The sequence below is a fragment of the Aptenodytes patagonicus genome, chromosome 10 (assembly GCF_965638725.1).
Source record: "Aptenodytes patagonicus chromosome 10, bAptPat1.pri.cur, whole genome shotgun sequence".
NCBI classification, from domain to species: domain Eukaryota; kingdom Metazoa; phylum Chordata; class Aves; order Sphenisciformes; family Spheniscidae; genus Aptenodytes; species Aptenodytes patagonicus.
Window position 1 is genome coordinate 8,259,944 of NC_134958.1, and position 23,886 is coordinate 8,283,829.

Sequence of the window (23,886 nt, forward strand, 5' to 3'; positions counted from 1 at the left end):
ATCTGCTTTACGGGCAGAGAACCCAAGATGCAGGGAGATTAATTGACTTGCTCGGATGAGGTGAGACCGGAGAGAAACCCCAGAAGTGTAATTGCCTGCGCTAACTCTAATTGCCAGCATGTACAATCACGTCTGGGAGAGGCATCTGGAGGAGCGGGGGATGTAGAGGCATCCCCAGAACAAAGCAAGAAGCCATGACTGAGGGTACCAGCGAGGTAGGAAATGAGGCTCCTCTTTCTGTATCATGCTATAAGCCTCAGCAGCCTTGTTCTGAGACTGCCTGATATCCCGAGCGTTGTTTGAAGTATGGGGATAGCAAAAAACAGATTTATTTTTCTTTTAACCAAAAAAAAAAAAAAGCCATGAGCTGAGCAGCCAGCCCTTGGCCCCATCCCGAGCCCATGCTCTCCAGGATGGAGGCACTGCTGCATCGCTTCTGCACCTCCGGAGCAGCTTCAGAGCTTCGTCAGAGTTAATCCTTCAACTTAAGTGTTTTGCCTCCTCCCAGGTAAAAGAGAGGAGGTTTTGTTATACTGTCAGGATCCCACTGAGCCAAAAGTAGCATAAAACCCACTCGCCTTGTAAACACGGCACAGCAGAAGCCGGGCGTCTTTGGGAGAGAGCCGTCAGACACGCAGCGTTGCTGCTGCCCACCCGGCCCTTTGTGCAGGGGAGGCGTTAATGCCGCTTTGGCAGGATAAGGAGCTTTTGTCACCGTTATTAAGCAAAGCCAATCACCGTGCTGCCAAGCATCTCTGCAGGCTGCAAACACGCCTCGTAACCAATGGGATATCTAAGCTTACACTTTCACTTGGGGGAAGCTTTGTTCTCCATTGCTGAACTGAGGTAGAAAGAAAGGAGAGAGGTTTTCTCTTCCCATTCAGAGCAGATGATGGAAGAGGCAAAAGTGAACATCAGTCCCTTGTCCACAGCAATAAGAAGTGATGGATGGTGGCCCCTCGTATCCCAGGGGAGAGCTGAAATCGCTGGGAGTTTCACGGAGGTTTGTCCCCATCTGAAATCCTGAGCTTTGCTGTGCAAAATGGATTTTGCAAGAGCTCTGTTGTTGTTGCTGCAGGGGCTGTGACAATGCAGGAGTGTTGGTTTTCATTGTACAGTATTATAATGAATGAATAAATCAATAGCAATTAGGGCAGATATTTTATTGATTGACATCCCAAGGCAAATGCTACATTTATTGCCAGGAGTAAAACATACTCCACCATATACCCCAATAACCACAGAGCCATAATTTGATAGCATTAATATATGACATGGTTGATCATGGCACTGCCTGCCCCCGTGGCCCAGCTCTGCACACAGTAGTACGAAACCTCTGAAAATATGACATTTGTCTATCTGAACGCAGCAGCTGGAAGCGCTGTATGAAGCCCTCAGGGACTTTCCCAGAGGCCAAAACATTTCATTATGTGATTGATCATGGTTTTTCAATACAAGATTTTGCAGAGGAACTTGCTCTTCCCTTTCACCCTTGCGAACCATTCCCCCTTCCCCTCTGTCAGCAGTCCCCTTCCCTTTCGCTGTTGCCGTACAGGATTTTGTCCCCATTCCCTTCAGCTTCCCTTTCCACTGGTTTCATGGTTCCTGATTTTCAGTCATCATTTGGTTTGGACAATTCTCATCTCTCTTCTCCATTCCCCCAATTTCCCCTTTATTCCCCTCAAAAGCTAACACTCAAATCTGTTGCTTTTTTGGTATAGCCTCTAGTATATCACTCTGACACCTCATACTCAGTGTATGCTATCTTTTTTTCCCTCTGCCCACTATCTTTCTTCACTGTCCATTCTACTTAGCAGGATATATCCACTTGGCAAGAAAACTGAGTTCTTAACTCGGGTTTTTTAGTTGGAATTAGCCAATCTTGGTTTTAGTTCAGGTAAGCAAGCAGTTTTCAACTCCAGGTTTCTCTGCAGGTGTCTCTACCACTCTCTCGTATCTTTTTTTCTTCATTTTTTATTAAAGTGAGTCCTGGCTTTTTTTGCTTCTTACCGCAGCTTCCCTTCTATTTAGTGAAATCCCTTTTCCTGCCTGACAATACCCTTCACTTCCCACAGAGCTTTTCCCCAGAGACCATTCCTCGATCTGTTCTTCCACCATCCTGCATCTTCCTTGCATTCCTGGTCCTGATTTCTGTCTTCCTCCATGGATGACAGCTTTGTAGAGGGACACTCCTTGGAGGTTTGCACCATCTTATGTCTGTGCAAGCCGCTCTAGAAGTGGTCAGTGTATAGCTGGAGCAATCACCAGCTCTTCTTGGCAGTGACAAGATGAAGACTTTTGGACACCACCATCTGCAGGGTTATCTTTGCTAGGAGCATTTGCAATACCTGTCAGGGAATTAGTTTGTTGTAAGTCACGTTTCAGCAGGGCTGTGGTGGAAGCACAGGACACGTGCCAGCTGCTTGGCACAGATCGGCAGAGGAAAGCTCCTCTTGCCAAGCCCTAGAGCCTCCCGCCCAGGTCAGACGCCAGCTAATTGCTCTGTGACCTACGGAAGAGATGCAAGAGCATCAGTATTTTACAGTGCTGTATCCCAGGGCGAGCCGGGTCTTTGCACTGCTGATTTTCCTCTTAGGCTACTCCTCAGAAGCCGGGAGGTGGAGGACATAAAGCAACAGAAACAAAGGGAAGAAGTTGGGAACCTGATCAGAAGAGGAGCAACAGAAGAAGGTGCAGATGGCCTCTGAGAGACAACTCCAACAGCTCCTTGTAAAAGCACACCCTCCCCTGCACGAAGGCACATCTGAGAGCAATAGTCCCTTTATCATGTTGAAGCAGTAGGGTGTGGGGGGGTTTAATTAATTTTTAATGGACACGTTTTGTTTCTAATTTACTTCCATAGCCTGGTGACTCAAAGATTTTTTTTGGTAATTTCTTGTGTTGTGGCCTCACAGCTGTGCACTTGAGAATGGTCCTTATTGGATGTACATGAGGGTTGTCATCTGTGGTCCCACAGCAACTCACAGCTGTATTGCAGAGACTGTATTTAAATAGGGTACCAGCAAAGAACAGATGTAACATACACACCAGTGAAACTCTGTTCTCCCTGTCCATCTTCTCTCCTATATGGGTAACCCAAGCTCATCTGCTCCTGGCTATATTTTGGTCTACTGTCCCAGATCAGGACAGGGGTCCTCCTTACTTTCCCATTTCAGCAATAAAAATTTAGAATAAATGGCTGCAGTATCTAATCCTGTGTAATTACCTTAGCTGGTTCTCGCTCAAAGCCACAGTGAGGGGGCGGGGGGGGAAAGTGCATTTCATAAGCTTAATGCCAGGTTTGATGTGCTCCAGCAGCAAACCCCACCTTGAAAGTTAATTCCAGTCTCTGTCCAGGGTATCCTTTCAAGTCTTGGTTGAACAACTCCAGCTGTGAATTTGACTCCACCTCTCTGACGCAGACTGACTTCTGAGCACTTGTTAAGTTATTTTAGATCAAAATATCAAGTTACTCATCCTACCCTTATGTCTAAACATTGATCAGGTTGTAAACAGATATTCTGAGAGTGTTCAAAAACTCTGTTGGAATAGAAATAGGGCATCGCAGTAGAAAACCAGTCAAACATGAACTACCAGCACAAAGCTGTAGCTAAAAGCACAAATATGAGCCATGACTGAATAAGGAAAGAGATTATAAGTAGTGCAGAGACGTTACATCTAAATGCAATGTCAGTGAGATCAGTTTTAGTACTTTCTTCAGTTTGGGCATCTAAAAATCAGAGAAAGACGCTGGAAAAATTGGAGAGAGTTCCAGGAATGATTTAAGATCTCAAAAACCTGCTTTATTCTGAGAGGCTTAAACCCTAATCTATTCAGCTTATCCACCAGAATGCAAAGAGCTCACTCAGTCACCATCTGCAGCTTCCCACTTGGGTTAGAGATTGCTCACATTTACGGCTCTTTAATCTTCTCACAGTGGGAACTGATCCTGGATACACTCAGACTAGCAATATGGTATACTTTAGCAATGCAGGTAAATAAGCCTTTCGACAGCTGACCTACAGATGTGATGAAGTCTCTGTCACTTGAGATCTTTAAATCAAGACTTAACATCTCTTTAGAGGGTATGCTGTAGCACAGACAGGACTTATAGGCATGCCTGCAGTGTAGATACTGCTGGAAGAGGTTCTGCGGTCTGGTTAACAAATGCTATATAAATAAATTAGCACAGTCATTGCTTCAGGCCTTAAAAATCTATTAATACTTTCAATACCTGATTTTTGAAATAATCATGCCTTCCTCTTACAAACCACAAGCCTGAAACTGCAGTCAGATGATGAGTTAATTATGCTTGCGAACAGCTCTGGATTGTACAACTGAGAAATCCGAGGCAACAAAAACTTAATTGGCTTTTCCAAGGGCATCCAGCAAATCACTGGCAAAGCCAGGCACTGAACCCAGGGGAGCTGGGGCTTCCTCCCTGCACTCGCTGCATCTCACACTTCTAGCTGCTAATAAAAGCAATAGCATCGAGTAAGAAGTCAGGGCCTTTGAAATCTCCTGAAGGGCATGGTTTTGACTCAGCATTATCTGATTCTGTGCCAAGGGGGATATCTCCCCGGTGACAGTCCATCAATGGTAATTGATGAGCCTGGCTCCTGACACAAACGTGCCGTATCTGATCACCCCACCCCTGAACTCCTGTTCTGACGGACAGCCTTTTATTTGGATGGAGGAGAGAGGGTCACGTCCTGGCCCCTTGCACCTCAATTTTAGCAGCTGAATGGACCTGCCATCTCATTCTGCTTCTTTTTGACCATATAATTCGTTGTGTTTAAGATTGTTCGATTCATTTCCCAGATCCACTCAGTCACCAAAGGTTAAACAGCCCTTGGTTTATCTATTAAAGAAAGCAGCAATTAGTTCCCCCATGTTGACTCTAAGTGAGAGTCGGGAGGGGACGAGGTAACCTTGTCCCCAAAACTGCTGCGAGAGGATGGCACAAACGCCCCAATGCCTTCGTACAGCTCCACAATGATCGCCCACCTTGGAGAAAGGGATTTCTTTCCACCGTGCAAGCAGTTGAGTGAACATCCCCAGGGGGCCCAGCTACACATCTGCTCTGAATAAAAGCTGGGGGAAAAAACTGCAAGGTTGGCAAGCATCGCTGCAGCCCGGGCAGGTGCCCGGGGGTTGCTTTGTGGAAGGACAGTGCTGGGGCCTCAACTAGCGCATGTCACCTCTGCCTGGCAAACCCGGCGCAGGAGAAAATGTCATAGAATTGGCCTGTCAAAATGATGAAGCTGAAAAAGCTTCCACGAAGCCAGAGTGGTGCAGAAATTCAAGCTGTCGACAAAATGCTTGAAGGAACCTGCTGGGACCAGAGCCCATGAGCGCGCTGAAACCCGGGCAGGGAAAACACTGGTCCCAACCCACAGCATTTCTCCTGGTCTGGCCAGGAAAGTCCCTCCTGTATATTTGGGGTTTTGTTTGCTGGTTTGTTTCCAGACTGATTATTAAAGTGAAAGTCTCACGTTAGCTCCTCTGACCCCTATGGAGACCATTCCTCATCTTACCACAACCTCCCCGCTGAGGAGGTAGTTTTGCCAGTGGGTCCACAATTTTCCCTGGCACACTGCCATGCACCCACCTGAAAGGTTGATCTTTGCCCTTGATATTTTGTACTTTTTCAAAGAGATTTCCCATTAGCACCTTCTTGCTTAGTTATCATTTAGCCAACGCAGGTAGCTCTACCTCATCTGTCAACGTAAATCACCTCCTCCAGACCTGAATATTTTTCACTCCCCTTCTGTGAGCTCTCCTCAGTTTATCAATATCTTCTGAGACTGGACTTTAACCATGTTCTAGTCTCCACTACAGCCACTGGGGATTACTTTGAAATAGTTTGGGGAAAAAAACCCAAACAAACAAACCAAACTTGTGACTGTTGCAAACAACCCCTAGGTTGATTGAATCTCTTAGGATTTTGAAAACCTTTGAAACTAAACCCTCAAAGAGTTCCTCTTGAGGGTAGGAAAGGGAGCTCAGTGTGGCATTTCTGACCCAGAAGCCCTAGTTTGAGTCATTAGGAACCCAGACCATATTCAGGTCCTCAAAAACTTTAGGTGCTTAAAGCCCACTGAATCCTACAGTAAAAGGAAAAGCCTAGTTGCTTTTGCAGATCGTGGCTTCAGGCTCTCTGTGCCTCAGCCGTCCAGCTTGGAGCTGAAATCAGATATGCATTGATTTGAGATCAAACACAGTTTTCCAGGAGGTCAACCAAAAGCAACAAGCTCTCCGAGGAGTCTCCATTGCTTGGTGGTGGGATGGGGTACCATGGGGAAGGAGGACAGCAGTCACACACAAAGAATTGAGGCAAGCGATGAAATGTCCCAATCTGTGTTAGGTTGGATGATGCAAAGTTCCCTTCTGGCTTTAAGCACTACTTCTCTGCGAATCTGTAAAATGGCGCTAGCAACAACCCCTTCCCCACGGGGCTATTCGAAGAATAAAGACTGCCAGGCAATGGATGGTAAACTAATCAGGGCTTCTCTAGATGCGTGATATAGATAGTTAGATTGACTGTGCCCCCACGAAAGGAGCAGAATCATTTTGTGCAAGACTGGTGATAAATTGAATGAGAAGGCTCATGCAGCCCATCTATTAACAGCTGGCCTCTGAAAAGGCTCCAGCAAACAAATGCTGCAAATGAAGTCGCAAGATGAACTCTTTTCATGGGAAAAGAACTTCTCTCTTTCCCTTTTCCCCTCTTTTATACCGAGGTCCATCAAAAAGCAAATGTACTGGCAGCTTTTTTAAAGCGGTTGTTTTTCAGAAATGCTAGCTCGCTTACCTGTTGGGTCTTCAGCTTGTTGGAAATGGGGTTAAATCTAGGAGGTGAAAAACAAAAAAGCAACCTGAAAGTGCTCTGACTATACGCCAGGATGAATGAGGAGCATCAGATGGCAAAACAGACGACATCCGATGTCGGCTCTCCCCTCCATCCTCTTTCTGAGCCAACCAATTCCCTCCAAATGACAAAAATACATGCTATTTTTGCCTTCCTGATTAGTTTGTTTCAGTAAATCCCACTTCACAGATAGACCCAGCTCGCTTTAATTAGCTTTGGCACATTGACAACGAGAGGGAAGAAAACACCGCAGGACAGTGCTGTCCGGACACACATCGCCAAGCAGTGACAAAAATAAACCATTTTGCTACATAACAGCTAAGTGCTTCCTGACTGCCTGCTTTTATCCCTGTAAGCCTTCTACCTAGCTGGTGAAATTAGTCTGACCAATCCAACACTTTACTGAACAAAATCTATTTTTCATCTCTTACTAGTAAAATTTTCTAAGCCCAGCAAAATGAGTGGCCATTCGGAGTTGGTTTTTCTTTGTTTTTTTTTTTTTTTTTTACCCTTCACAGTCTCTCCTCGGTTCCCGCATCCCATAGTATATTTTATCTCCTGCCTGTTCAGGGCAATCTGGTCATTGCTAGGCAACATGTCATCATAAATATTTCATCGGCAGAGGAGTGTTCAGAGCTGCAGCCGAAAATCTTTATCTGGAGCCGCCTCCCCGGTCCCTTTTGCTCGCGTACCCTCAGGGATGCACATGTGCAGCAGCACAGACTGGCTCTGGATGCCATGTGGTGAAGGGATGACCGGGGCTAAAGCAAGCCAGGAGCATCGCTGGGAAGAGGCGTGGGCTTCTTACCTAGCATCATGCCCGACTCGGCGCATGGGAGTTGTTGCAGGCTGCCCTTTATTTGCAGCAGCTGGAGAAAGCTGGTGCACCCTGCCCTGTGCAACGTCCCGGGGCTCAGACTGGTGATATTGGCCTTCGGAAGCAGGTTTTGGCAATTTGATGACAATTTTGTGCCTATGTATGCATAGTGGGGAGAGCTGGGGTGGGAAGACAGAGGGTGGGTGCTTGTAGATGAACACCGGGTTCCTGACGTCGCTGAGAGAGCACTCAGCATCTTGCAACAAAGCAAAATACAAACCCAGCTGTGCAGTGCCATGGGCAGGTTTGTCCTTACTTCGAGGACTTCCAGAGCTCTCTATCCCAAAATAGGCACATCTCTCATAACTTTCACTCCCTTTCCTCCTCGGAGAAGAATCCCATCTGAAAGGTGTCACCTGAGAAACACCAGCAGCTAAAGCTGTGGAGATGACTGAGCAGCTCTTGCTGGGAAGTTGCATCATTTTGTCAGTAGAGCCTTAACTGTGGAGAGAGACTCCCTCATGTAGCTGTCTGTCACGCTGTCATTTTTTCATGGTTACCTTATCTAAAATGAACCTGGCCTGCCTATCTTTCTGTGGCTCTGTGGCTGATTATTGCTGCTGTAAGAACTACTGTATCAGTATTGGGATAACAGTGGGACCGTTCTACCTGGTGGGCTGCCTGGACCCCTGTTTCTCAACCATGCATGGAGAATGTGGGTCCAGAATCCCTGGTGACCCCCAAAAGGGTTTGTGTTGGCTGGTCTCCGTTCAGAGGCTGTCTGGGACTATGGCAATGGATGGCATTACAAGAAAGCAGCCACATGGTGACTTCTTTATAGCAGAGGTTACCTACACGTGCCAAAGGAAATGCACTGAGGGTGCCTTTGGGTGGCAAAGAACAGCCGGGGGGTGAGAATTACAACATCTTGGAAGACATGTCAATAAGATGCAGCTGTTTCCAGTTTGATTTTCGCAAGCAGCAAAGGGATCCAACTTGGGTCCCAGCGGGGTCCAAACTCGGGCTGAGGTACGACCCATTGCCTTATGGAGGTGTCCTTTATACTGTATGTAAAGCAAAGTCCTGCTGCCCTAAAAAGCAACGTATCTATCCATTCACACTGGCATTAGCAGCTTATCCACCACTCCTTTAATTGATGATTTGGAAAAGGGTTTTGTGGTAATGGCACCCTGAAAGGTCTCAGCCCAGCTCCAGAGGAAGATGACCACTCTTCTCCTCTGCTTCCAGAGGAGACCTGCCACTCTCAGCCAGGACCTTTTCTGCAGGCTGCTCTGCAGTAAAGCCCCTACATCAGCCTCTCTGCAGGACTGAGCTACGCCTTCGAGGCACCAGCTCATCCAAGATTTGTTCAATGCATGGAGGAGCAATGGGAACTTGTCGGATTAACGGAGTACTCTTCTGTCTAGACTCCCTGTCAAGCCAAATACAATCTTAAAACAAATGACCTGCTGCAACAGACTAAAGCTCACACCTGGATGTTAGCAGGAGTAAAGACAAGGGCAGGGAGGTGTTTTGAGTTTATCTATTTGCTTTCTTCTTGCCCTATGAAGTGAACTTGCAGCTGTTTCGGTAGATCTGATGGAGCAGAATTTTGCCCACTAGAAGAGCAAGCTCAGCACTTGACACGTGCTGCCTCCCATGGGGGTGGGAAAACCATTACTCAGGCAACAGTGTTGTATCTCTGATTGGGATGTTTTCATCACATCTGCCTGCGATCATAAATCAAGACTTTTATTTCTTTGCAAGCCAAGAAATAGGTGAGGTTGGAAGAACTCCTCTGGAGACAGTTAGCTGAAAGAAGCAAGCAAGAAGGATATGAATATATTTCTAAGCATGTGGGAAGCGTAATGATTTCTGATCAAAACCTCAGCATTTTGTAGCTCTGTGATTTTTTTATTTTAAATGCTTTAAGGGAATTTTATTGCCAGACAAAAGTGCCCAATACTTAGGCATATGGAAGGGGTCTGATACAAAGCCACGTTTTCATTAAGTGAAAGATATAGAGACAGGGAATTCATCCTTTCCCAGTCTTTCTCCTAAGCTCTCAAGGACAGTGCTAGTGCAGTGGTACCTATTGGATGTCCCTAGCTAAATGGCACCAGCTGATTTCAGTCTAGCTAAGAAGAGCTAGCTGGTTAGTGAGAGTATTTCACCCTTGCCCACAGGAGGTCAACCTCTTGAAATGGCAACACCACAGCGAGCATAAGTGAGAGACCTGTGGCTGCCCCAAGACATGATTCACCTATGCTGCAGACAAAACATCTCCAAGTGTGGGCTTCTGATATGGTCGGAAGGTGCCCGCTGGACCACCTGGGACCTGCATGGCACCAGGCAGGCTGGCAGGGCTCTTGCAGACTGCTGAGGAGGTGGCTGTGCATGCAGAAACCACGAGGGACGTGCTGCTTGCCCTGCTAACCTTCACTCCTGAATTTGATGGTGCTGTGCTAACAACTGAAGCTGTAAGTCTGTACTTCTGGTGCATTGTTAATTCTGCTAGTCTTCCTCCTTACCTCCCCAAGGCCGGCAGGGAGTGCAGTAAGATCTGTCGAGATGGCACAGCCCAATATGGCTGTTCTTTGCAGTCTTTTGTCTTCACAGTTTCAGTGATGAGCAAAGGGGAAGCTCGACCTCATCACCATGTGCTTAAAATTAAGCAAAGGTGTGTCTCCATGGTGCAAAGGTGCAAGAGACAGCAAAGTAGCCCTGTAGGTGAGAAATAGTATATGTTGACTTCCAGGGAGCTCCATGTGCATGCAGCTCAGATGCCAATAGTGCAGATGCTGCCTGACACAGAGCTGGCTGGTACAGCTCTGCAGCGCACAGAATTATGCTGTATAGATGTGGCCACGGTGACAGCAGTAAAATGTCAGAGACCCAGGCAGCTGCAAAGCTGAGACAGGCTCCTCTCTGTCTGCTGGCTTGTCCTGAGGGACAGAGGAAATGAGACCCTGAATGTGAAGAGAAGCATGCGACACTATCCTGACTGCGTAAGGACATGGATGGCATTGCTAACATGGGGTTCATCTGTCCTGGAGTGCTCTGGTGGTGGGAAATCACCTTTAGGAGTCATGGTAATCCATTAGGCTACAGGACGACGTAAACCATGACAAGGGACTCTTGGGATTAATTGCAATCAGCTAACAAGACAGTCCTTGTCCAGCATCAGTCAAAGGCATATTTGATTATTTGATTAGTTTCCAAAATTTTTCAAAATGATATCTGGAGATTCTGAACTTCCCCAGAAAGGACAAGTCCATGAACAGAACTTTTTTTTTTTTTTAAGGATGTAAGAATGGTTGTATTCAGCTGAACCAAGCATCTGGTTTGCTCTGGCTTCTGTCTGTAACTGTGATCAGCAGCAGAAGCTTTTAGTATAGGAAGAGAGGAAACATCTCTCTGCGTCCTTTCACCTTTAGGCAGTAGCAGTGTATGCACTTCTTTGGGCAATGTTTAAGTCTTTATTTTTAATGGCTCTTGACAGTTTTTTCTGGCCATGAATATTTTTGGACTCCATGTATCCTGTGGCAATATATTCCACAGTTTGAATATGTGTGCAAAAGTACTTATTTTTTTCTTTGCTTAACTCTGCAATTTGAGAATTTCATTTGATAATCCCTTGTTCTTCTGCAAGAACAGTGAATAATTGTTTCTTACTCACCTTCCTTCTGGCACACTTTACAATTCCAGTTCTCCCCTGATTTTTCTGTGTAGCTATATTGCCACGTGGGCCGGTTGATCTAGCCACACTTAATCTACTTCGTGCAGGTACCAGCAGCAGTGACGGTGGAGGGATGTGGATGTTGCCATGAGTCAGTAGACCATGAGTTTGTATAGCTTACACAACTGTCTATTCCATCGGACCTCCACTATCATTGTTGTCTGTGCTGGATATGCCATCAAACTTGGCATAGATATGCCTCCCAAGACTACAGTCTATCTCCATTAGATAGGACAGGACTCCAGTTCAAAGAGTCACTCTTTTAGTGGTGGTGGCTGAGATGTGAATGTCTATTAGTGTGACATAAAGGTATGCTGAAGGCCCAGCTGATATTTGAAGATTCAGACTGGATATTGACTGCTAACAGCATCTCAACGTGGGAATTGTACGCTTTGAAAACCCCTAATTTTCAGAAGTCCCTGATGACTCTGTGCTAACCTTTAGCTGACTTTAAAAATTAATCCAGCCTGGAAGTATTCTGCAAGCACGCAGCCTATTATTGCCACCACTTTTTTTTCCCTGTACAATACCAAGAAGAATTAAAGACACTGGTAGTTTTTTGCCTCAAGCAATCATATATAATATATAGTGCAGGGTTGAATCCCTGCTTGCCTACTTTTGTATTGTCAGAAACTCAGCTGAAGTCAACACTTAGCTTTGCAGAGCAGAGTCAGCCTCAAAATACCGACAGCAATCTGTATGTTGTCACCTCCGGAGTTAAATGCCTCCAAATAGTGAGGGCAATTCAGTGCTGAACCCATCCTGTGTCTCAGCTGGAGAAGCCAGTCATGAATCATCACGGCTTAATGAATGCTGTGCCGAGGACTGTGCATTGATGCAGGAGGTAGCATCCAAATTCTCCGCCAGAGATGAACTGATTGCTTTGATTTTTCATTTTTCTTGAAAGATGCAAACGAAGGGAGTTCTCCCTGCCCCCAGAGTTCAGGGGAATATTTTTGTGTCAGGATTTCGGTTATGTTACAACATTTGATTTGGGAGGGCAGTCTCACCTGCTGCTAACTTTCTGAAATAGCAAAATACAGACTTACATGAGGTCACTATCCACTAAAATTTCTGTTTAAATTGTCACCTTTAATTAAATCATTTCAGGTATTTGGAGAACTTGCCAGTTCCAGTACAGTCTCTTTGAAGGGATTTTTTCCAAATATTAGACCATTAGACAAATGGTTTCATTTTATGCCAGCTGAGCTCATCTCTCAGAAGAAACACAAGAGAGCTTTGAGTTTCACCTAATTATGGGACATGGGAAGGCACTGGGAATGGCGTGGTATCGCTGAGCAAGGCATGGCATGTGATGCAGGCACCTCAGGAGAGGGTGTTGGGGAAGGACATGGTCTCTAGTCGTGTAGCACGTTTTCCCTTTGAATAGGGGAGAGCAGAGAAATTCTGGATGGAAAAGCGCCCATTGGTTCTGTAGTCCACCTTTATTCTGTCTGGTCTGGAGTCACCCTGATAGAATCTCCAGTGGTTTTGTCCCTTCCAGTTGCAGGGTTATGTCCATTTCCATCAGTTATAAGAATATTCCTTCATTGACTTCTCCCATTCAGCTCAGATTCATTTGATTTCATCTCACCCACCAGTGATTTTCTTCCTTTCTCTAAATAAAAATCCAAGCAGGGCAGTTTAGGAGCCTATATCGGCAGGGAAGAGATGGGATAAGAAGGGCATTAAAGCACTGAAATAATTGGGGAGAGCTCAAAGCTAATGTCGGGGGAGCGGAGAGCTTATTCCTGTGACCTTGTCTCAGGCCATCTTTGTTGTCAGTATTTCCCAAGCTCCTCCTGCTGGGGTGGCTGGGTCCCTCATCACTGCCTCAGCAGACCAGCAATGTTTACCAAGGACCAGTGTCTCAGATGGTTGACAAAAGGCAGGTGGTCTTGGATGTAAAACAACTGCCCTCCATTGCTGCAGCACCATGAAGGAGGGGTGGCATCCTCCGCTGCTAAGATGAAGTCAAAAAACACTTGGAAAACAAACTGACTTCCACCAGGAGAAGAACATCCTTATTTGTTACAAGAAAGGAAAAACCTTTTTAGCCACATCAGTGAAGTGATGTCCAAGTGTTCTCTTTAATCCTCCTTAATCATGGTGTTGCTGATTAACATTTGAATAGAGCTTCTAATTAGAAAGAAGAGACACACACACAACCTCACCCTGCTGAGGAGGTGAATTCTCAGCTCCTACCACTCATTCCTGCATATGCTGCGCTGATTAGGGCTTGAATGGGACAATGATTAAAGAGGCCACTGCCACTTTGCAACCTCTCAATAGCATAGCTACATTCAAGGATTTATTTTCAACTAAGACGTGAATAAATGTTTTGCAAATGTGAGCCACTCCTGCCAAATGGGAAGAGCTTTTAAACACTCACGAAGCACTATTCCATCTTGTTCCTTGCTTTATCGCACTGATCTCTGCCTATGTAGAACATGCCCTGTTTGACCATAATGTATTTCAATTAGGATCGTGGTTTAAGCCTATGTATTTCACTTGTTCATCTATTTCATTATTCAAAAAGCAGCCGAAGCCTGGTGAAAACCTGAAAAGTGTGCTATTGAAAAATAACTTCTACGTTCTTGGGCAGAAGTGTTTTGTTCAAGTTCTTCCATCCATTATATAATTTATTACACTTATTATTTTGCAGTAGGCCTAACCAAAGTCAGGGCTCTGTTGTGCTAGGAACTATCCACATTCAAAGAAGACCATAGTCCTAATCTCCTAGGAGTCTTTGATCTCTGCTTGAGTCAATTATATCAATCCACTTAGATAGCTTTTCTGTGCCCATCCCCATTACAGAGCTAGGGAACAAAATGATCGCAATTGACCTAAGCCTTGTTGGAAATGGGTGTACAGCCACATACTCATTAGGACCTCCTGGTTGCAGAGCGCTGGCAGATGAATTCCTTCTGCAACAGCTTAAGAAATTACAGCCTCCAGCCATTTTGCTGCCTATCTGCCAAAGTTTCTCTCCCCTCAGCTTAGTACCTCAGCCTCTTCTGCGCACAGGTCTGTATCTTGCAACACGTGGTGATGGTGGCTTTGAAGAAGGATGCCAGAACCTGCTTGGGTGCAACTGAGGTCCAGGTCCATGTTCCCCTCTGAGGAGGAGGCAACATCTTAAACCACGGCAGCAACATTCACATAAAGCCATCTTTCATGTACCTTTCTCTCCCAAAGATGCTGACTTAGGACACTGGGAGACCTCCTGCAGCACAATGCATTGTGGGCCTATTTTTTCCTGTAGACATTAAGTTAGCTAAAGAGAGATGGAAAGTGTTTTGTGGCCTGCAGCATGTGCAACAGATACTTTGTGGACCCTTCTGCACTAAATTCCCTTCATTGTCCTCATTTTCCTAAATGGAAGTGCAAAACCATCCTTCTCTCAGAACTAAAGACATTTTCATAAATGGGACCTTGACAATATTTTCCATCCAGGTACCCAAAATTAGGCTTTGTGATACAAGTGGACTCATCATGACGAGGCACTGAGCTATTGTAGCTTGAAATCATTACCAGGCCATGTGGAACAGAGGCAGAAGCAGGTGAAAAGGGAGAGGCAAAGCTTGCAGTGTAAGATCAATAGATCTGATTCAACTGTGCGGGAGAAGTAGAGATGTTTTACATAGAGCTAGGGAAAGAAACAACCTCTAAGGGATCCTTCACTTCAGAAGTGTCTTTTCTGTAGACCTGGGCCATAGGCACCTAAATAGGCGAAAAGGCAACTAGCCAGCTGTCATGGTTTAATCCCAGTCCGCAATTAAGGACCACACAGCCGCTTGCTCACCCTCCCCGCAGCCGGTGGACACCAGCTTTTTTTTTTTTTTTTTTTCCCCAGCCCATCACAAAAGCAACTTTGTAATAGATGTTTGGTGAGTGGATTGCAACTGGTAGCACTTGAGAATGGATATTCAGCTTGCACTGTGCTGGAACTACCAGCTGTGCCTGCTCCATGTGAAAGCTCAGCAAAAGGACGGTCAGCTCCACATCTCACCCGCTCCCCGTTCGTAGGCAGACGCCTGCAGTAGATAGACCTCCAAGGTATGTCTTGGGGTGCACTAACCCCTGAGCCTGCTCTGAAAAACTCATCTGTGGCTGCACATCCAGCGCCTCTCTTTTGGCTCTGCAACAAGTTCTGGTCTTGAAGGTGCCAGCGCAGCTGGACCCACCAGACAGCAAAGACCTCGACAGTAAATAATGGTGGTTCACCTCTTTGCCATTTATTTTATCTGGCATCCGGAGTGGTTTACTGAGCATCACTCTATTTCTGAAAGCAGGAAAGTGAATGTTGTCTGGATCTGAGAGCCTGTATCGCCCAGATCAGGCTAAATTCAGAGCCACAGCCCTCAGCTACAAATCCCTCCGAGGAAATGTCCTAAGCTGACTAGGAGGTGGCCTCTATGGCAGAGAGACTCCTCTGCCACGGTGCTCATCAGGACCTTCCAGCCACACCACTGAGGCTCATTAGAGAGGGAGATGGCGCTCCCTTGGCCTGGCCCATCTCTTGGTTCCACAGGAGCTCCAAGTGGCCTCAAATATCTGCAACTGTCAGAGCAAAATGGAAAACTGTTCAATTGACTTGACGTTTAATTTCCCACAGCAGCAGCACAGGAGGAGAAAGAAGGAGAGAAGAGAAAGGCAGGGGAGGAAGGGCACAATTTTTTGAAAGACCCTTTTTGATGGAAGAAGCAAAAAGCAAAATCAGGTGGCACCCACCCACATTTAGAGCTCATCTGCAGAAGCCTGAGTTCACACACTCCAGTAATGACCATCGTATAAATGCAAAGACATCTCTGCCATTTAGCAGCTGTTTCCTGGATTTCAAGATAGCTTGTTCCTATGGGCTAGAGAGTGACAAGTGCCTGCACAAGTGCAGCAGAAAGACATGCAAAAAGGCTTCTTCTCGGTCTCTCTCTGTCTCCTGAGAGCCTCCCAGCCCTGCTAACTGGATTTGCATCCAGCCTTCCAGCTCTGGGACTGCTCATGCTCAACAGCCAAGTCAAAAAAGGAGTTTAGAGAGACCACAATACACTGGAAACGCACTAACATCTTCCAGATCTGCTCTTGGGAAGCTAGCACTCATCAGCACCCTGCCTTATAACCTGCTAGGGGCAGGTGAATCGCCACTGTGATGTCTTGTGCAAAGGCAAGAGCCTGCTGAGTCCTGTGCTCAGTACATTACCTCTCTCAATATGCATGGCTTTGGGGGTCCTGGTGTCCCTGATTGAAATTCAAAATTCCCAGTGACTTCTTTCCCCTTCCGTTAACCTCCTAATGTCCCAGCTATTCTGGGATTATGCCCTGTCAGGACCAAGGGCTATTCTTGGACCACTCTGCTTATCACACCCAGCAACAGCAGTCTTCACTGACAGCTCCTGCTGTTGCAAAGCAAGAAAGGGCAGGCAGGAATAATTTCCCAAGGCAACGTGAGAAGAGCTGTGGCTCTGTTTGGACGATCTAGGTCCAGAGAGCAGCAGCTGAGATACAGCAGCAAAGTAGGGAAAGAGAGTTTGGAGTTTAATGCCTCTGAAGGCAACATCACCAGCAGTTGAAAAATTGATGGAGCACTGAAAAGTTGCTTGCTTCCAACCAGAAATAAGGAGAGTACCAGGCGTGTGACGAGGTGGAAGGTTTCTGTCTTAACCGTTCTGCACCCACTACGCATACAAGGATGCTTTTAGTGACAAACTCGCTATCTTTAGGAAGGAACATGTTTCCAGCCCATGCTAACAAGGGACCAAATTACTGCCCACTGGCACTGGGAGGAGGTATGAAATAAATTGATTGGGGGAACCCTTACTTTTAAAAGTCCAAAATAACGTGGCGTATAATGTAAAGGACAAAGTTGAGCATTGAAGACTAGTGGCTTGTACGCAATATAAATTCAAGTGTTATAACAGAGCAATAGCGGAGCAAATTGCTGCAAAATGCAGGACCTGGTAGGTAGCAGCAGGATGTTGAAGACAAAGCTCACATAGTGATTTTAACAGGTTTTGAAACCTGCTGCCATAGCTTGTTTTTTATTGCTGTGATTTTATTTGGGTTCATCAGAGTGTCAGATGCTCAGGCTCTCTGTGGAGGTGAGGGGTGTATTCAACTTATGCTCATTGTACAACCAAATCAACAATAACCTAATAAATAATAACTAATAAAACCAAGGTTTAATTATGTGAAACCCTGAGCATGTTATTAACAGAGCAATCCTCCCAGGAGCAGAGGCAGCCAGAGGAAGGATGAAAGAAGAGGACATGCGAGAAACTAGTGTTAAAATAGCTGCTTTGCTGCCATTTCATTGAGCTCTTTAGGTATGTGCGTGCCACGGTCAACTTGGCAAATCCCTCAGTACAAGACATTGAAAACACAACAAAATGCCTTAAAATGTCTGGAACAGGATTACAGGTACCCCAGTGAGAGAGCAAATGGGCGCATCTCAGTACTAGGGAGCATTTTTGGTTAAATCCAAGCGCAGCTGGTCAGAAATCCCTGCACAAGGGCTTTTCTCTTGTCTCCTAGCTCTAGGCAGGCTTGGATGGATAGAGGGAGGATATGTTTATTTTGCTGGAGGCACGCTCCAGGACGGAGAAGGGCAAGAGAGGTCATGTCTCCAAGTCCTGGCCTTGGAAACTGCAATTCTCAGGCACTGGCATTTCAATATAGCCTGTTATGAAGAGAAAAGTGATTAGAGAAACCCCAGTAGGTCCTGCCTGTCACTAAAGCTGGATCTAATGGCAGGAGAAGACGGAGCTAAAGTTACTGTGGGTGACCCTATTGCACATGGGATCAGGTTTTTCTCTCCCACCCCTTTCGTGCCATCGGTTGAGCTTTGTGCGAGCAAGAAGTAGCAGCTCTGGTTCTCACTTCATCACAGCCAGGACAGTGAGTGGTCCAGGCTCTGCCCAGCCCCGCTGCTCGGCTTCGATGCAAGAAGGTAACGTTTTTATTCCACACCACTTTACCAGGCACGCTTTCAAACTAATTAAGCTTAGCGTTATCATTGTTTTTATCACATTAAGATCCCACTTGGCTCTCAGCAGCACAGACCACAAAGTCAACACTGCATCTTTAAACAGAAACAACAGATTTTGGTTCAATTAAAAATTCATTAAAATGTAAATTAGTTTGTAGGGCTTTTTCCTTCTAATGCCTATTCAGTGTGGCACTCTAATGGTGCAAAGCATTAAGGGGAGGTTAACTCACAGCACAGAGACAAATTGCTCTCCATATACTCACCTGCTTAAGCGATCTTGGAAAAGAACTTAACCCTTTTCCCTCATCCACCAGGGTTTCCACCTTATTCCAATTGGGTTTTATGATCTTTCTTTGCCATGCTTTCTTAAGTCTAAACTGAATAATTGACCTTATCCTGCAGCTTTCCTTTCCCTTCTCCTTTGCAATTCTCCTACAGTTCTCGGGGAATTCTTTTTCCCAACAAGACCTATCCTGAAAGCCAATTGTTTCCTCCCAGACGCTGTTAGATGTGCCAGAATAGGTTTCCTGGTTGTTTCCCTTCCAGCGGCTGCATGAGATACAGTGATTTAACCACATACTTATTAAATCATTTGTCGCTTCTAATGCACTATGAAACCACGTGTGAGCATTATTATTATTATTTTCCTTATCATTGTAAACTCAGTCGCTATTGCAAGTTCATTAGGTGTCGTTAATTGCTAACAACACATTCAGAACGTATGGTAAACGCAATTTAATTGAGAACTAATTAACTTGTTATAGTTATCTCATTACATGCCAATTAAACTTTTTAACATTCCTTTTCAGTAGATAAAGGAACAGTTAAAATCCCAGGGACCAAATTCAGAGCCAGTGTAAGGGGGGTAGCTTTGTTGCCTTCCTCTGTAGCGCGTTTGCTGACAAGGAGTTTGTTTTGCATCTTGCATTTTTGTAAGATTAAGGGAAACCAAGGGAGTTCAGGTTAATTTAGTGTGTCTCTGAAGAGGCTGAGAACTTGGAAAAAAATGCCTCTGACGGTGGTTTTATGTTTCATGAGAGGAACCGAAGGACAGGGGACAGGAATTTCTGTTCTGCGGCTGAATCAATCTACAGGTTTTGGTAAACCAGCCTCCAGCTTTTCCCACATCTGCAAATTATATGAGGGAATATTTACATACTATGCCCAATTCAGAGTCTGTGCAAAGGCATCCCTTGATCGTGGGCTTTGGATCAGCATCTTTGTGCTACATAATTTCAGGGGACTCTGTGCAAACAAACTCCAGCTGATCTCACACAAGAGAGTTCAAGGCAGTGTGATTGACTGTACTTGCCCCCTACCAGCTCTGTGATCAAATCACATTTGCCTAGTTTATGTTTCTCCCCTTTCTCTGCATGAAAGTGTCAAGCAAACAAAGGAGAGAGAAGTAATGGAGAAAAAAAGCAAAGCCATGTGAGTACAAAGTGCTTCCCAAAGACACAAAACAAGCAGCTGGAAAAAATTGGGAACAATATTGCCTTTAATCTCTAAGATAACCAGGTTCAGCCATCTTAGGTGTTACTAGTAACATCTGTGGCTTTAAAAAAAAATAGAAATATCAACCTGTAGCTGAGCCGTTAAGTTCACAGTGTCACTGTAATATTGGCTTCAAAACCAAAACAAAATCTTTGAAAGTGAGAAGAATTCAAGAGGCTCTTATTAAAGTGAGAGGTAGCTATTCTGGCACTATTGAAGTGAAGGATAAAGTTGCTGAAGGGACTGATGATTAATTTCCGTTTTATTTGCTCACTGAAATAACTGTGTGAGAAACTTGGAAAATATGTGAAGGGACAAGTGGGCAGGTTCAGTGGCCAGCTACACAAGGCTTTGACCTAAGCAACTTTCCCCAGATAAAGGAGTTGCTGCTACATGGGGTGGGAAAAGAAGTCCGAGAGTGCTACTACTCCGCCACTGATACCTCAATGCAACACAGCGAGAGTCATCTGATATGAATCAAAACAGTTTGGGTGTAAAGCAGAGTTAGCATGGACCGGTATCTTTTGTCAGGGTGCAGAATCATCCCCCAGTCCAGGTGCTATTGCAGGTTCAGGGTGTTGATTCATCTACAGTGAGAGCAAACCATGCTCTGCCAGAGCAAGGATATATGAAAAAGTGTCAGGAAAATGAAACTAGAGCAGGGAGGCAGAGCGAGCTGTTTGCGTCCTTCAAAGTAAAGCAAAGGAGTGCCTGTGAAGATGAACTTTAATTTAAACCACAGGGAAGAAGAGTGTTAATACGACACCCATCTCATGCAGCTTTTCCAATAAGGGCTGTAATACAACAAAAGTGGCTGAAGAGGCTTTTCTCGCAGAATTTTCTAACCAACTTCATAAAGCCAAGAAGGCAAAACTCTTCTGGAGACCTTTCATGTTCTTAGTTTGCTGAATCCAAACGTTTACGTGGATCTTCCGTAACCGTTGTTGTTTACATAGATAGCACTCCTCGAGTGGAAAGGGGGGGTGTGATGTGGTGTTATGGAGGTTACTAGTACATACCAGAAGTCTCAAGAACGCTTCAGCATTTCTATCCAGGATGTGCTAAGATGGCAATGCTTGCATGGTGAATGTATTTTTACTGTGTGTTTTTATGATGTTTTCATTATGTGCTTTTATTATGTGGTTATAAGCTGCTAGAATGGAAACAGGAGCGATAAAGCTTGATTGATTATTCTATTCCCATATATAAATGGAGATTATTTTTTTCCACTAGGAATCTATGAATGACAGACAAGTTTGATTGGGATGCAAGCCCAAGCATTAAGTCCACTCCTGGAATAATTAAATCCAGTTCCTCAAGTCAAGTCAACGCTGATGCTTCTGAGCCTTCTTCAGGTCATCACACCCTCAGCTTTGCACAGCTGGAGAGGCAGCTGGGACACTTGGTGCCCTGTGTCCCCACAGATCTCCAGGAGCCTCAGGCCACCAGGGTTACCTCCTTCTGAAATCCCCAAAGTTGAAGCAGAAGCTAAATTCAGAAACAAAATTAGGTGGCCCAGGCTTTTGTTTAAGATCTTGTTTCTGATGAGATCTAATTTAGACATCAGAGTCAAGAGCTCTAAAGTGAGACTGTGTCCTCATTTAGGGCTTAATATTTGGTGATGTGAAATGTCTGACGACTGCTAGCGAATACCCTGTGTTCCCCCTTGCTCTTCCCCCAGCACAGTGCAGCCTCCTGCTATGCTGCTGCAGGTCCCACTTGTGACTGCACCATCCTGGTGAAAGCTAGGGTTTGCTCCAGTCCAAAGAGAAGTTGAACCACTTTGGTGACATCTGTTTATGGTGGCCACAGTAATGGACTCTTCATCAGGAGCTGCAGGGACTCAGAACCTCGCAGAATCAGGCCTTTCAGTGAGTTCAGAGTTAATCTTTGTGCAGTTCCCTCATGCAATACTGTACTTTATAAACGTTCCCATCAGCCAATGCAAGTATTCATCAGCCCAATGAACACTGCGACTGGTTTCAGCTGACACAGATTCTGCCTTTTTTTGTGCTATATCGGAGACCTATTCTCTGCAACGCTCCTTTCATTGTTCACCTACCCTGGAGACAGCAGCTCACTGTGAAATATATCTCCCAGGCATCTCGTTGCAAACAGAGCCTTTTCTCTTACAGACCTGAGATGGCTATCAGTATCCAAAATTCCCTGCAGAGGCCCTTGAATGAGCTGGCCAGACCAGGAGGAAAGCGTGGTGAGGTGTGCACTGGGAAGGGAAACACCCTGGCTTTCAATGAAGCAAAACCAAGAATCTTCTTGTAATTTATTTATAGAAAGAAGCAAGGGAAATCTTTCTTGTTCCTCCAAATAAAACTCTCTCATTTCCTGACACTAATCATTCAATAATCTCACAAGGAGTGGAAGCATTTCCCCATCGTCTGTAGATTTTGTGCTTTGTATTGTTGCTTGCTAAATATATGCGGGCATACCACTTACTGCAGCACGCAGGCTCGTGATCTTTGCATGGCTTCTTCCCCTCCAGGAATGCCATAAATAAATCACTAGGTCAGGAAGGCTGTTACATGCCTGTGGTCTCTCTCCCCAACCCTGGCTCTTTTTCTCTCTCTCCTTACTCCTTCTACATTTGTACAGACCACTTAAACCTGTCAGGAGTGTTATGTGCAGTCTCCTCCTTCTGCTGGTATCTCACTGTGCTAGGTGCAATCTGGCATGCAGATCCATCATTCATATTCCTCACCACAGAGGACACTAATGATCTAAGATCAGAGCAAAAATCACATTTAGGCACAAGCTGCACTAAAGTCTTCCTTCCCGAGGAACGTGCTCGCTGAACTGACAAATCAGGTTTCCAAAGAGGTGGGTTTTCAAGTGCGTGGAGCTGCACAACGAGGGTCATGTGTTCAAAAATATTAACTTAGCATCCAGAAGGGGAGTATGATATTGAAAATTTCCTGTCCCGGCTGCTCCTACTGTGATTGGGGTGTTTGCAATGCCCTAAGAGCTTTTTGGATCAAAAGTAGGTGATTTTTCCTTGGTGTTGGCCACCAAGAGGCAAGCTCTAGGCAAAGAAGTTCTGTACTTGCTCCCACAGGAGGAGCTAACCTGGGGGCCATGCTCTCCCTGCAGCTTCTGGCTAGACCTCTTTGGGGGAAATCCCTCTGCCATTCTTTACTCTTTCAAAATTCCCTCTATTCTGAAGCCTAAGCAATTCGCTCAGCAGCTCTGCCCACCACAAAGGACACGAAAGATGAGAAATATTAGTATAAAAGAGGAGAAAAAAGCATTTATTATTGATGGGGGGCAAAACGACAGTCACTGTAGACAGAAATCAAGTGCCTTTCTAGAGCTGAAATGAGGTTTTGCATTAAAGACCTTTTGCACAGCAGTTTTTTAGCTGTTAGCAAGAGGTGGAGAGAAGAAAAAGTTACATTCTTTACCTTGCCCCTTAAGATTTTGTCATTTTTGCTAAATGGAACATATTGTTGCATCTCATGTTTTACTTGCAGAAAAGTTCTCATTTGCAAAGGACCATGTGTGCATGCGATTTTTTTTTTCTTTTTGTCATTTTAATCCCTGTTGTAATCTGCACATTTTGCAAAGATTTAGATCAAAATTTTCCCAAGGACCATAAGAACACCAGGAAAAAACAAGACAGCCTTCTTGCAGGTTTTCTCAGGTGTGCTCATCACTGAGGTCATAGATTTTTTGAGTGGTTAGCAGCTCTGACTTCTTTATTTGGATGGCCCCAAAAGAGGGTCGTAAAGATTTCCTCCTCCTTCTTTATCTATTCTTGCGTCATCTTCTCCAGCCCTCTTTTTCACTCCAACTTCTCACAGGCAGGAACAATCTGAAGTCTCAAGTTAATCTTGCAAGAAACCCCCTCCCATACTTCGAGGTGCCCATAACATAGCTTATTTCTTCATCCTGCATGTAGGATTGTTTATCCAAACTAGGTAGATTTACCTCCTCGACACAGGTGTGGAGAGTAATTGGGTTTCTGT

General features: G+C 45.2%; 1 long non-coding RNA gene across 1 annotated transcript in view; it reads left to right on the forward strand.

Moving 5' to 3' along the window:
* The window catches only part of LOC143165245 (uncharacterized), a 43,319-nt gene that overhangs the window by 16,481 nt on the left and 2,952 nt on the right, over positions 1-23,886 (forward strand). The window lies entirely within an intron of this gene.